Source organism: Micromys minutus (assembly GCF_963924665.1).
Source record: "Micromys minutus genome assembly, chromosome: 2".
Taxonomy (NCBI): Eukaryota; Metazoa; Chordata; class Mammalia; order Rodentia; family Muridae; genus Micromys; species Micromys minutus.
Genome location: NC_137971.1, coordinates 5,570,706 through 5,585,278, shown reverse-complemented (window position 1 = coordinate 5,585,278; position 14,573 = coordinate 5,570,706). Strand labels below are relative to the sequence as shown.

The 14,573-nt window shown below is 47.1% G+C and overlaps 1 protein-coding gene across 1 annotated transcript in view; it reads left to right on the top strand.

The window, feature by feature from the left end:
• Nucleotides 1-8,986: 8,986 nt before the first annotated feature.
• Nucleotides 8,987-14,573, top strand: part of ACSL5 (acyl-CoA synthetase long chain family member 5) — a 40,874-nt gene continuing 35,287 nt past the window's right edge. The window contains exon 1 of the mRNA XM_080912277.1: nucleotides 8,987-9,321. The gene's annotated coding sequence lies outside the window, so the exon portion shown is untranslated. The remainder of the gene's footprint in view (nucleotides 9,322-14,573) is intronic.

The window sequence follows — 14,573 nt, the reverse complement described above, 5'->3', positions numbered from 1 at the left end:
TGTGGCCTTTGAGGTTTCAAAATGCTCAAATCAGACCAGGTGTCACTATCTCTTTCTACTGCCCAGATGTAGAACACTCAGCTGCCTCTCAAGCACCATGTCTTCCTGTATGTTGCCATGCTTCTTGCCGTGATGGTAGTGGACTAAACCTCTGAATCTGCAAATCAGCCCCAGTTAAACGCTTTTCTTTATAAGAGTTGCCATGGTCATGGTGTCTCTTCACAGCAACAGAAACCCTAAGACAGTCATCATCAACCATGGCTGTGTTACACAACAGAGCTCCGGCATTTGCCCTTTGTGTCACCACCATCTTACCTCCTGGCCATTGTCTCTTGCTCTTCATGTGGTAACGATCCTTCCATTTCCCTGGGGCGATCCACTTCTGCTGCTTCTACTTATGAATGAGATCCTGTGCCTTTAACTTTTTGTGCTTGCTTTGCTCAACATAATGTCTTCCAGGTCCATCCGGGAATTAACAAATGACAGGATTTTGTTCTTTTCTATGTATATGCTACTCTAGTTCTTTTGACAGTGTTTGCTATAGCCCATGCTGGTCTTAACCCCATTATAGCAAAGGGTGACGTTGACTTCTGAATGCCCTGAGAGCTGAAGTCATAGGCATGTATCGCCAATAACCAGTTTTATTCAGAGCTGGAGATTAAACAGCTACACACTGGCTAGGCAAGTGTTCTCTCTTAGCACAGGCTAGGCAAGAGTTCTCCCTTAGCACAGGCTAGGCAAGTGTTCTCCCTTAGCCCCCGTACTTTAGTTATATATTGTACTTTCTTTGCTCATTTGTTGACAGACGCTTTGGTGTATTTTACATCTTGTCTCTTGTGAATAAAGCCATACTGCATGTAGAAGTACAGCTGTCTCTTCAACAGACTAGCTTAATTTCCTGTGTGTATGTGCCCACAAATTGGGTTGTTTTTATCTCCTTGTTGTTTATGCCTTTTAGAAGCTCTTGCTAATAAAGGAGCTAATAGCTTATGTGCCCATGGCCTGATATGTTCCATCCATGAGGCTGATGATGACAGTATTTGTATGGCATAATAAAATATGGCTGCCCATGAGCACAACAGCTGACCCCTGTAAAGGGTTAATTGGTGCATCTTGGCCTGCTGGTGTGCCATGGTTCACTACCGGGAGGCTCAGTTCCCAAGCTGCGAGTCAATTTGTTTTCTATGGTTTTGGGGAAGGAGGAATAAAGAGATAGAAGCTGAGGAAACTTCTTTTTTATATTTTTTATTGTTTGGTAACTTCATAAGATGTATTTTGATTATATCTATCCCCTTAACTTCTCTCAACCACCAACTTTATTTTTTTAATTGAACAACTTTATTTTAAAAAACAAGGATAAATGTACAGATTTTAAGCATTTTTGCATAAAAGTATATGAATACATTTTTGTCAGTACTTGTTTTTTTTTTTTTTAAAGGTTTGATAGTGTGCATTAAGATCTTACCAGTTACAATGAGCATAAAGTACATGTAAAACAAGATGTAACCTGGAATTAGTCAAAGTTTTCTTGGTGTGTAAAGATTAAGCATAATGGTTTTTCGTTTTCTTTTTTTTTTTTTTTTTTTTTCTTGAACTTCATATAGTCTGTGAGTTATATCCAATTCTTTTTAAATAACCTACAAAGTCCAGTTTGTGCTTCCCATATATTCCTTGGTCTGGAGCTATCCACTGTAGTGTGCTCAACCTACTGGGGTTACAGTCCTCAGAGGAGACTGACTGCCCCTCCTCTAGAAGCACATAACTGTCCATAGCTCATGGTTATGGGTAGGAACTCATGAACCTCATCTGGGGGAAGCTTCTTCTCGAAATTGTGCAAACGCCATTCTAGTCAACCAGCAGCACATCTTTGGGTAACACTTCCTTCCCACAAAAAAATGAAGATATTATTCCCACAAGATAATGCATGCCCAAGCAATTCAGTCGGTGGCTGGAACTGAGAGGAATTCAGAGCTACAGACACCAGGCTGTGGCTTCAGATTTCCTCTTGTCGTCTTTGAAGCCCCCAATGATGCAGGGATGGGAGAGTGAAGCTATAGCACCTCACGGCATAACAGATGATCAAATTGAAGACCTGCAGGCAGAGAGATTGCCAAGAACATGTAGCCCGTTGGCTCCCGCATGTGTGTGGACCAAGGCATTTGTGGCAAATAAGCTTAGCAGCAAAAAGGCTGTTCATCCTGAATGAAGGGAAACGGTGGTGGCCACTTTGACATCTGGTTTCAAGGGCTTATTGGGTCCTGCTAACTTAGAGCATCTGTCTGTCTGTCTGTCTCTTTCTTGGTTTCATCCCAAAGGTTGCCCACCCTCCCAGAGTTCCCCCACCCATCCTCTCTCCCCTTAGTCTCTGAGAGGGTAGCGTCTCCCCATATCCCCCCACACACCCTGATACATCAAGTGTCTGCAGGGTTACATGCATTCTCTGCCACTGAGGCCAGACACACCAGCTCTCAGCTACATATGTGTCAAGGGCCTCGGAAGAGCCCTTGTATGCTCTTTGATTGTTGTCTCAGTCTCTGGGAAGTCCCAGAAGTCCAGGTTAGTTGACACTGTTGGTGCCTGTGGGGTTGCCATCTCCTAGAGCAAGGATTCTTAATGTTTATCAAGAGATCAGTGACGATTCTCAAGAGCACACAGGAGAAGAAGGGAGTTGTAGAATTAATGGCACCGAACTACAGGGACGTGTTTGATGTGTTTGTACTCTGGACCAAGACTACCTGAGCTCAGAGTTTGACCCTGAGGTTCTTCCAACTGTTGGCCATGTACTTTGAACACATTCCTTGGCCTCTTCCTACAAGAGGAGCCTTTCATCCTCCTTCAAAGGGTAATAAGAGTTTCCTAGGGTTTCAGTGAGATTAGATGAGATGCTACAAAGCTCTCAGTGTGGGGCAGTCACTTGGCAATGCTCCATAAAGTTCTCTCCTGTGGGTGTTGAGAAGGGTCTCCTCGAGGATCTGAACTGAGGATTGTTAGAATTCCTTCAAACTCCACCCCACAGTTCCCTGGCAACAGCCAAGTATGCTCTGCCCCAGTTACCTGGCACTATAAAAGGGGCTGCTTCCCCCTTCTCTCTCTCTTTCTCTCTGTTTCTCTTCCTCCATCCCTCCCTCCCTCTCTTCTTCTCTCTCCCCGCTCTCTCTGCCCCTACTACCTTCTTAACTCCCCTCACCATGAGCTTAATAAACTCTATTCCATATTATATCATCACATGGCTGGCCCTCAGGGGGAAGGGATTCCCAACATGGGACCCCCCCAGAGGCATCCCGTTTCCCCATGCCTCACCACACCTCCACAGAACATATTCCCTCCACTCTTTTTATCCCTTTTTCTAACAAGGATGAAAATTTCCCTTGGGAGCTTCAATTGCTGCCTTGAAAATGTACTTTGAGCGTCATTAGACTTTTGAGATATCAGAGAAACAGGATGGTATGGAATTCCAGCAGCCGTGAGAGCCCTGGTAAGAGAGACTCTGAGGGTACTTTGCCCCCTCTTTTCTATATCTCAGTGGAGGACAAACTTCAGCATCAGCCCTGCCATGTGGGAAGCTAAAGTTCAGGCCTCATAGTCCTCTCCATGACACCTGTACATGCTAGTCCATGAACTCTGGAGCACGCCACCCCAGCTCCTTCCTGTCTGGCCCATCATTGCTGAATTTTCTCATCTACAGCCCTGACACTGCTCTTGTTTGCTCTTGGGCCATTCTGCCTGACTTGGACAAGTGTTCAGTCTAAGATCTTTCTTCCCTACATGTTCCACATCTCTTAGCCATCACAGGCACCTGTGTTAACTTCTTCTTTCTCTCCTCCTTCCTCTTTCTCTTCTTTCCCCTTCCTGGTCCTGTGTTGGAATCCTAATGCCCAGGGCGCTCATGCCATTGGACTCCCCCCCCCCAACCCATGTCTTCCCTTTTTCCTGTTGTTCTCAACTTTGCTCTGGACCAAACTTCCTGAGGGAGGCATTATTTTGTGGAGATGCTACAATCCCAACCAAACAAAATATTTTAAAACAAAGAATCTTGAATTTTAAGAGCACTCTTTCTAGATTCTGAGACCAGAATCGTATTAAAAGAAGAAATTTCGGTTTCCCTTTATGACTTCTTAGATTCAGTATTGTATAGAATCTTGAAATCACCTCTATAGTAAACAAATATTTTTTGTTGCAGTGTTGGGAGAGAGTAAGAAATTAAATAGTGTCTGATGCACTGCCAGACTACTAAAGGACAACACAGAAATCACTGGGCGCAACAAATTATTATTCAGTACCCCACAGTTATTTTTAAAATATGCTTGGCCTCCTTCCCTACACCAGGATACCCTGATCTCAAAGGTGCATGTCCTTCCCATCTGGGTTTTCACTCTAATCTGGGAAAACTGCAGTGTCCGTCCACTTGATCTTGAAAGTCAAACGAAGCTCTTCATCAGGGCATTGGACTCCCATCCCTCCCCATTGATTCACATTTGCCCGCTCCTCCCTGCCTTCGACTCCTGGGAAAAGCTGGTTTCTATTTGTGCCGTGCTCCCTTCCCCTAGCCTAAGAGGCAGCAGAGCTAGATGTTCCCAGGCCGAGTGACGGGAGTCTGGAATGTTAGCATCCGACATTCCAGAACTATGGTGTTTTCAATATGGGGCTCCTTTGTCCCTAAGTGAAGGGAGAGAAAGCACACACACCCGTCAGAGCATCACGGAGGAGTGTGTCAGAATCAAGGCTATTGGGCGGTCATCGCACATCTCAAGTACCTCACCTGCGAATGGCCTAAAAGAATGAGGGTTTGCACATTTTAGTGGCTGCTGGATGGCTACATGGAAAGGGGTTTTAAAGACCACGGTATCCTAAAATGTCCGCCTATGGAGATTATGAAGAAGCCTTGGTGTTTGACAAGACATGCCAGAGACAGTGGTTCATCAAGAGATGGTGTGGGGGCTGGGGGGAGATGGTGCAGTGGGAAAGCACTTGCTTCTCAGACACACAGCAGGCACATAAGTGCCACGTGGACATATGCCTGTAACCCCAGCACTTGCCAGGGCTGCAATGGGGAGATTTTCCCACTAAGCCAGAGAGATCTGGGTTCACGGGAGAGGCTGTCTCAATAAGTAAGGTGGAGTGCAATCAAGAACACCCAATATCAGTCTGTGACCTCCACCTGTGTGCAAACACAACCTGAGAACACACCCCGCAGGGACACACACTATATACAATCTGCAATGTATGTAATATAAAGTATATAACATTAATATTATATAATGTAAAATTGCTATAAATGTAATGGCATAATATAAAACAATAATATAATATATATGTACATGTAATATACATCTAATAGTACATATGAAGAGAAGAGAAAGATGCTGTGGCCGGCTGGAGCATCAGGGACCTGGATTCTGGGCTTTTCACCATAAGTCAGCATATCACATTTGGAGGCTCCAATGTCCTTGAGAATGAAGTTAAGGTCGTCATGGCACTGATGGCTCAATCATGCCCATACACATACTCACTTGGGTCGTCCTGTTCTGACGCTGCGTGACTTTGAGTTAGGTCTATGTAAGGGTGGCGTGAACAGTCAGTGGCAGGACTCCTGTTCAGCCAAAGTCTCCTTCTGGGACTCAGCCAGCTGGCCAATGTCTCCACAATCATGAGTTCACATCTAGGTCAAACTTGGTCATAACTAAGGCTATCCCTAATGCAGCCTCTGTAGACACTCCAATATCTGGTCCTGTTAAAGGCAGGGTTGGTGAAAGCCTGAATCTAGGGTGGCCTCAGAACAATGGCACCCATATCACCTGATACTGATAACAAATGCACATTTTCAGGCTCCAGCTCCTGCTTACTGAATCAAAAAATTATGATGCTGGTCCAGACAATGGTGGTGTAACATTCCCTCTGGGGGATTGGGACATGTACTAAATAAAGTTTAGAAACCATGCCTTGGTGCATCTCACTCTCTAGAGAATGGGGTATCAGCAGGTGTTCAGTCGGTAGTTTGCTGACCAGCAAACCTTGGCTCTGGTCCAGTGTGGTAGCACCATTGCCTGAGGTTCCCATAGGACTCTCCAGAGCCTCTTAGGAGCCGCTTTCTTTCTGGTAGTAAGGAAATTTAGGTTGGGATTCTTTAGGGAAGAGATGACCTTTGAGGTCCACTTTGGGGTCCAAGCACTTAAGACCTGGATAAAACCCTGGCCCGAGAAGACCCCTGAGTTATTAACTTGCTAGCCCCACACAGAATCCAGCAGGAAGTGGTGCTAACGCCTACTTTGATACTGGTCTCCTGACCAGGTACATTAAGAAATAAGCCTTTCTGTGCCCAGAAGGCACCCAGGCCTTGCAGGCTGGCCAGTGGCTAGTGCTGATCAGTGGGACAGCATCACAGAGAGACCAAACACAGAGATGAGCATCAGTGACCCTGCCTCAGGCCTAGGTTGTTCTGCTACCTGGTTTTAAGGTTTTAGTGTCTTCTTGAAAAGGGTTCATTGTTCTTCTCTGAGAAGCAAAAGCTTTGCCTGCTCTACAGAGCCTCTTAATCCTCTGTCCATACTCCTTCTGATTAGTGATGATACCTTTGTGGTCTTCATGATTTCGTAACAGTGTAGTGACGAGCACCTTCCACATGGATAGAAGGAAGAAGATAGGCCGAGCCATGAGGCAAGTAGGGCATCCTGGTCCCATGATCCAGTATTCTCTGTGCACTTGGACTTGTCTTTTGACTCACTCCCTGGACTTCAGGCTGTCTTTGCTTGTTTGTCTGCTTTGGAATCCTGGGATATCCTGGCTTTCCTAGAAGGCTCACCTCCAAACACAAACTTCTACTCAGTCCAGATCTTAAAGCCACAACCTGAGCCGGTGTGAGTGATGTCCCCATTTCCTGAAATAAAAGTGCACTTTCTCTGCCTTATTTTCTAGTCTGGCCTCTTCCTGTCTCAGACTCAAAGATGGTAGGGAAGAAACCTTCCATTCAAAGCCACATGCCTGCCTACCCCTTCTCCTAAAGTCTGGCCTTTATAAAGTTTCACCCGATTCAATGGCAGCTTTCTGAGCCAATTGCTTTACTTTTTTTCCCTCCTCTTAAGTCCGTTGCCTAACAATCTCTTGTTTAACCTTTTGCCAAATTCTCCACTTCTGTCAGAGGTGACTCTGAGTGTTCGAGCAGGTAATTTCTACCTTTGCACCTCTATTGCGACAGGTCCAAAGGTTCCGGAGGAGCTGGCAGGACACTCAGACCAAGATTCGGTGGCTTCAGGTGTTCAGTCCTGGAGATCAGAAAGGCAGAGGCAGCTGAATGTGGTGCTGAACCAACAGCTAGCTTCGAGAGGAGCCATTCCTCAACCCAGTCACTGTGACTGCTCTCACGAGGTGAGCTGCCTTCCCTGGCTTATGAGATAGTGGGAGTAGAGGCATGTGGAGGAAGAAGTGGGTGTATATTCTTCCTCAGCCTGCCTAAAGCTCTTTCCTAACGCAAGTGATAATCTCAGCTGACTTGTGTGGGAGGCACAGAACGACATCAATTTGAAAGGGAAACACTGGAGCCACTTGGATCTTAGAAGAGAAAACTAAAAAGAATTGGAGGAAACCATGACTCCCACTTTTGAAAGGACGCAGGTTTCCTTCATCTTTCCATTCGGAAATTCTTAGAGGAGCCAGTTAATAATTGCTGATGGCCCGGGGGGGGGGGGGGAAGGACTTCGCGGTTGTGACACTATTAGAATCTGGAAAACATCCTAATGGCAGGGCATGTGTAAAGGCATGTAGTACTAGCCTCCGGTTTTGGATGCATCTCTGAGTTGTTAAGCATGGCTTTTCTTTAGAGCTAGAACATGGTGTGGCTGTAGTTGGCACAGGTCAGTCTGTCTGTCTGGTCTGTTCCACAGCACAGAAATCGTGGGCGATGTCAGAATTTTCCCATGTAGGAAATGTTAAGAGTGTCATTACCACACACTGGAACTGGATAGAAAGATAACCCAGCAAGATCTTAGAGTGATCCAGGCCTTGCTGAAACGGACACTAAGTTCTAGACATCAGTGACATAAAGAACAGTAATACTAGGTGGTGTCCTCTTATCCTGTTCTGGGAGATGGGATAAGGCAGGATATAGAGAGACTCCAGGGATAGGTGTCCCATTGACTGAGGCTCAGCCTTTGGGGGTGGTAGAGAAAAGTCTCCTGGGAAGATGAGCTCTAAAAATTAAACAACAGCTCTTCCCAAGGGGCCAGACATGCAGGTCTCTGAGATGTGGCACCGTTTCCCCAGCAGGGGTGTCTGGGCATGGGGTACTCTCTGCAGAAAGAAAGAATCCTAAGGTAGAGACAGTCTTCACCTCCTACTTATCCTTGGCGGGGGTCAAGACTGGGAAAGCGCCACTTGATTCTGCCTGTCTGTGAGGTTGCAGCTGGAGGAGGGAGATGGAGGAGGCGGAAACTGTCCAATTTTCCAGTTCTGAGACCGAGGTCTCTTTGTGCCCTGGGAGACCAGAACCTCAAAGGGTGATCAAATAAGACAACTGTGGACCGGGGTAATGCTGAGGTTTGGGAGGGCTCAGAGAACACATTTCATCCTTAAACTTAGCTGGGCTGGAGCTGGTGTGTCTGCGGTGGAAAAGGAGCCACGTCAACTGAATGGCTCGCTGCCCCAGTGGTGGTTCCTGACTTATTCATCTATATTGTTGTCTCTGCGAGGTGTGCCTGGCTTTCTGAACAGGAGAGGTCTGGGAACTGGGAAAGGGGGCTACACGGAGAAAGGGGCAGTTGTGTGGCATCTGACCTAAGGGCGGAGGTCCCTCTAGCTGGACTTTCCTGTCCTGCGAACGCGGCGGGGAACAACGTCACCTCCGTTTCTCTGGCAGTGAACCCAGGGGCAGGCACCTCAACTCGTTTTCATTTGGATTTTCGTCTCGGAGGAGAGCAAGTGAGACCAGCGGGAGCAGGTGGCCTGTCTTGATGCAAAGGTGGCTTGCGTTTCAGCCCTCGGAGGCTGGGGTTAAAGGCTTTGAAAACCGGCTAGGGTAGCTCTGGATATCTGTCGCCTCCTAGTCAAAAGCGCTTCCACTTTCAGTTGTGAAAGAGGAAAAAAAACCAGGAAGTGAAGTCCCCAGCAGCAGCATGTCAGAAAGCCCGGCTATGGCCTGGCTGGGACAGATCAGGGCAGGGCAGAAGTGGGGACACTAGCCAGGCTGCCTGCCTGCATGGACGCTCTGAAGCCACCCTGCCCGCGGAGAAGCCCGGGGTGAGGAAGGGAGAAGCGGGGCTCTCCTGCCAGCAAGAAGCCGGAGCCAGAAAGCCCCACTCGGAAGCTCCAAAGCGTGCGGCCCTTCACAGGGTAAGCGATCTGGAGCCGGGTGTGATCCTAGGACGGGGCTCATGCGCGCGACAGAGGCATCCCGAACCCCTCCTCCCTGCCGGCTTCAGGAAGCTGCTTGGAATTCACAGCTCTCCGAGCCCCCACGTGTGTGCGCCATGCTCTGTCTGCCTGGGAGTGGAGGGCTCCTCTGTATCGGAAGGGGTGAGGGGAAGGAGGAAGAGGACGCAGGGAGGGACCTTTCTCTTCTCAGGGGGTGGAATACAAGCAGAGACCCTTTTACGGACGTAAGCGCGTGGCGGCATAGCTCCCCGGGGTGGGCTGGGGGTTTAACCTTGATTTTCACTGAGTTTTGACTCCCTCTGATGGTAGGAGCTGAAGAGTCTAAGGGGATGGAGAGACAGGCTGAGTGGAGCTGGGTTTTCTTTGAGTGCTGTACACACTGGTTGGATCGAGTATGCTTTTGAAGGGTTTTGAGGGAGTGAGCTATGAGAGAAACTCCATGACTGGGCTTTGATACCTCTTGTGGTATCGCCCATCCCCCCCCTCCTTTGACAGTCTAGTCTGAATGGCAGGATGGAAGCTAAACTTCCTACTTACAGTTGATTGGTGCCTTGTAAGAGGCAGGGTCTAAAGTAAAATAAAGCATTGGTCAGGTTTAAAAACTGAACATGGAAGCAGCAGATTCCGATCCCGCCCTCTACGTGCACATGGTACCTATTTCAGGTGATTTTAGGATTCGCCGTGGAAGAAACGGTATAAAATCTCGTGAGCATCACTCATGTGCCTGTCTCCACCGATGAAAGGCATAAAAACCCAAATAAAGCAGTAGCTGCAGATGCAGGCGGTTTGGGGAAAGCAGGTAGCTTAGGCACATGGAGTAGCTGCTGTATGTAACAGGATATTGGTGTTGGAGATACTAGAAAAAAAAAGAAGGCAGCTCATATAGCCCAGAAAAGCGTATTCAATTTAATAACAATAATAATAAAATAATAATAGTAATAGTAATAATAATAATAATAATAATAATAATAATAATAATAATAATAATAATAATAATATAAAAATACTGTCCAGATCAAACGAGGTTTCAGCCAGGCTATAATATAATTTTTTTTTGAAATTGTCTTTCACTATACTTCTCATGCAGATGGGGCTGGCAATCCACCCGTCCTAGCTGTTCAAGTGCTGGGGTTATATGCCCAGGTATATGCTAGTTCTTTAGGGCAAGGACGCCTTCCACAATGTCCATATGCCTCCATGCACCTCAGTGTACATCACCCCGAGGAGGCAGGTCCTAAGGAGGGTGCACCACAGAGGGACCAAGAACTGAGTCTAGTACCAGCACATAGGAGATGTCATATCTGAGCAAGATGTTTTGAGGTGGGTGACATTGCTATGTGACAGTTAAACACGTAGTGTCAGAGAGGTGACATCCTACCTCCCCCAGGTTCACAGGGCAAGCAGGTTGTCACTTGTATTGGAACTGCAGGCTGGCAGTCTGATGCTTTCAAACATGAAATATTTACAGTTTTATTTCTAAAACCCGTTTCTTCACTCACTTGTAGGAAAAGCCTTTCTTTGGTTAGCCTAAAATTTGAGCTTCTAAAAAGATGTTCATGTGTGACATTCTAGACACCAGATTGAGCTCATATGGTCATCCCCTATTTGAGAGTTTTCTGGAGCTAGGAATATTAAAATGCTGTTGTCACTGGGGAGGCACCATGTTTAGAATCTTATGGAGACTTTTATTTTGACTTTTAATAAATCCCTATGAAGTAGGTTCTTGGTAGAAAGGCGAGACTCAGAAAGAAAGACACCTAACACATCATGGATGGTTACCTGTGGAATCTGAACTTGGACTCACTTCGTTCTGAGGGTGATCTGTTCTTCAGTGTTTGATGAGTCTGGCTTCTTGTGTGGGCCGAAGTATAAGAAATGGCAGCTGTTTACTGCAAATCCGCCTACCACAAATCTATGAAGACAAAATGTAGACAGACCAGTTATCAGGGGCTGGGAGGATGGGGAAGGACAGTGACTGCCTCACATGCTCAGGGGTTCCTTTCAGTGTGACGACAATGTTTTGGAATGAAATTGACAAGCCAATGGCATGTCACAGTGACTTTGCTAAAGGGTTCACTTTAGATTGTTTCATTTTCAAAAAGCAAGTTCATCTTAAAAAAGAACGAGAGGAGGAGGAAGTGTCTTCTCCCTCCTCCAGACAGATGAGCTCCCAGTCCTGGGAGTGGCAGCATTTTAAAAATCAAGAGTAGATTTATTACCTGTTACTATGTCACCTACTTGTACCCAGCAGATGCACTGACTCCTGGCTGGCTGCAGCCAGAGGTGAGTTTTGAGGCTGGCAGCGGTGACCTCAGCCTTCACAGCTCATGCCACATACTTCGGTCTGTACATCTGGGTCTGTCCCCATGTTAGATCCAGTCTCTCAGCAGCCAGCCCCATTGGCATGGGGCTGGATTTTTCCTAGGTTCTACATTCCTGGTATGTGAATAAATGGGTTGAGAGGTTTTGGAAGGACAGCCAGCCTGCGTGCTGCCATTTGAGAGCTCTTGGTCTGCCTGGATCATTCTATCCTACATCGTTGGGCTTGGTGAGTGGCTTGTGAGAGCTGAGAGATAAGGAGTGCAGCTGAGTCAGAGATAGCTCGTGTCTCCTCCAATTACAAGTGCTGTGCTTAAATAGTAGCAGGTGCTTGTTGAGACATTTGTCTGCAAGAGAGACCAAGATGCCAAGTCACAACTTTTTTTTTTTTTAAGATTTATTTATTTTGTACATGTGAGTACACTATCAATGTCTTCAGACACACCAGAAAAGGGCATCAGATCCCATGACAGATGGTTGTGATCCACCATGTGGTTGCTGGGAATTAAACTCAGAACCTCTGGAAAAGCAGTCAGTGCTCTAACCACTGAGTCATCTCTCCAGCCCCAGTAGTCAAATCTTTTGAGACATCTTCTACAGATCATCTGGTAGGGAAAGGGAAGAGAGTGAAAGTGGAGGAATGTCGAAGAGAGAAAAGAGACACGCTTTGTGTTGGTGTGTGTGTGCAGGTAAACATGTGAGGGTGTGTGTGAGCAGGTAAACATATTTGCAGGTATGTGTGCAGGTAAGTTTGTGCAAGTGTGGAGTTTTTCCTTAGGTTCTCTCCACCTTCTTTTTGAGACCAGAGGTTCTCTCATCAACCTGGGTCTCAACTACAATCCCAAGTGACCCCCCCCCCCATCTGCTACTTCCCACCTGCTCAGAGCTGAGATTGTGAACACGTGCCACCACACCTGCCCTTTGTTTCTCCAGACCCCGGTTCTGAGAATCTCTTAGGTCCTCAGGCTCATGCAGCAAAGACTATACTGACTGAGCCACGTCCCCAGGACTTGCCACATGCCCAATAGTGCACTAGGTACGGCAGCGGTTTGCTGTGCACAGTTGAAAGCAGCAGATTTGTGGCAATGTTGAGTAACTGTCCCTGGGGCCACCCATCCAATAAATGATAGATCTGCTGCTCGCAATGACCCACGCCGTGACCTTGGAGGAGAGCCCTGGCAGTCAAGTTCACTGCTTGCACTTCAGATCTGCTGATGCTTGACCATTGGTCTAGCCAGGTAGTGTGAGAGCTGAGTCCGAAGCGAACCCAAGCAGGAAGTCCTCTTTCCCAATCTCTTGCGTCATCATTCTTTATCGGGCGGGACTGATGAGTACCCAGCACTTTGTCCATTCTATCTTTTTACAGACCCTCTTATCTAGGGGACGTGTGATACTACCTTTGCTTAACTTGTTCTCTCAGAATTAACTTGGTCAGCAAGAAGCTGGGGCTGCCCTTTTTGTGAGGGGGGAAGCGAGTGTTCCCCTTGACAAGTTTTTCTATAGGGTGGGGCCATTGGACTGTGATTTGTTTGAATCATAACAGTAGGTCAAGGTTACCTACGTCAACCTGCACGCCGCCAGTGGGATTTGTCACTTCCTGCCACCACCCAGTGTGTGGCTGCACAAATATCCTAAGGGGCCCAGTTAATAGGCTGTTGGCATTCGAGTCAACAATGGTTGTCTTATTAAATACCACCTGGCTCAACTGGCCAACGCCTGTCGCCACTGTACCCCAAGTGACTAGGTCTGTCTAGTGGTGCAGTGGTGGCCAAGAGCACCTGACAACATGCCACCCGCCGATCTTTCCGGGACCTTTATCTTTATTCTCTTTCTCCACCTCCATTAGAAATAGCATTACCCAGGGGTCAGTGGGAGTGAGGGGATGAGGGGCGAGCGTTCGGGTGAAGGTGAACACCAATGCATTAGACACATGCATGTCACAAAGGATGCCATTGTTATGTACGATCCTTAGTGTTCAAACGAATATCGTCTCCCCCCTCTCTGCCTCTGGCCACCCTGCGTCTTTCTTCTCCTCCCTCCTACTTAAGTGCGGAGGTTTAGTCAGGAGGACGGTTGATAAGGCACAGGGAGAAGGGGTGATGGGCGGGATGAAAGCAACCGTGGTTGGAAGCAGAGTGTGTGGGAGTCTTTCTGTCCAAGAGCTTCTCTGCATGGATGGCCATCTTGGATTGCACCTGGAAAAGAGACTGTCAGCAGTAAAGCCACAGGATCAAGGGTCACCTATCTGAGTGGTTGCAGTGACTCAGGGGCTGGCTAATCTACCCGGCCTGTTCTTTCTCATCCTTGGATGCTCACTCCATGCCTGGAACCTTTCTGCTTGGTTCTTGCCTTGTTTTTGTGTGTTCATTTTCCCATGTTGGAGAAACCTGTAATGCTGCAGAGGGCAGGAGTTGTATATTCTGCTATCAATCAACATAGGACACGCTAGGGGGAAAACAGGGCTGAGACTGTTACTCTCCCCCACCCCTTTCTTCTGGGCTACTCTTCCTTTCTCTTTTATTCTTTTCTCTGGTTATTTTATATCTTGTTGGAGTCTTCTGTTTTTATTTAGTCTAGGCGGGGTTTTTTGTTGTTGTTGTTTTGTTTTGTTTTTTTGGATAGTCCACCACGTACCCTAGGCTAGCCCCAAGCTCACTGTGTAGCAGAGGATGCCCTTGGATTTCAGATCCTCATGCCTCAACCTCCAGAATGCTAGTGAGGCAGGGGTATGCTGTTGCCCCTGTTTTCCTTGGTGTTAGGGGTCAAACCCAGGCTTTTCTGCATGCTGACCCTGCACGAAGCCAACTAGCTACATCCCCAACTTCTGTCACCTTCTCAGAAGTGAACATAGAAATAAAGGTGCCACAGAGCAAATAAACATAATGTTATCA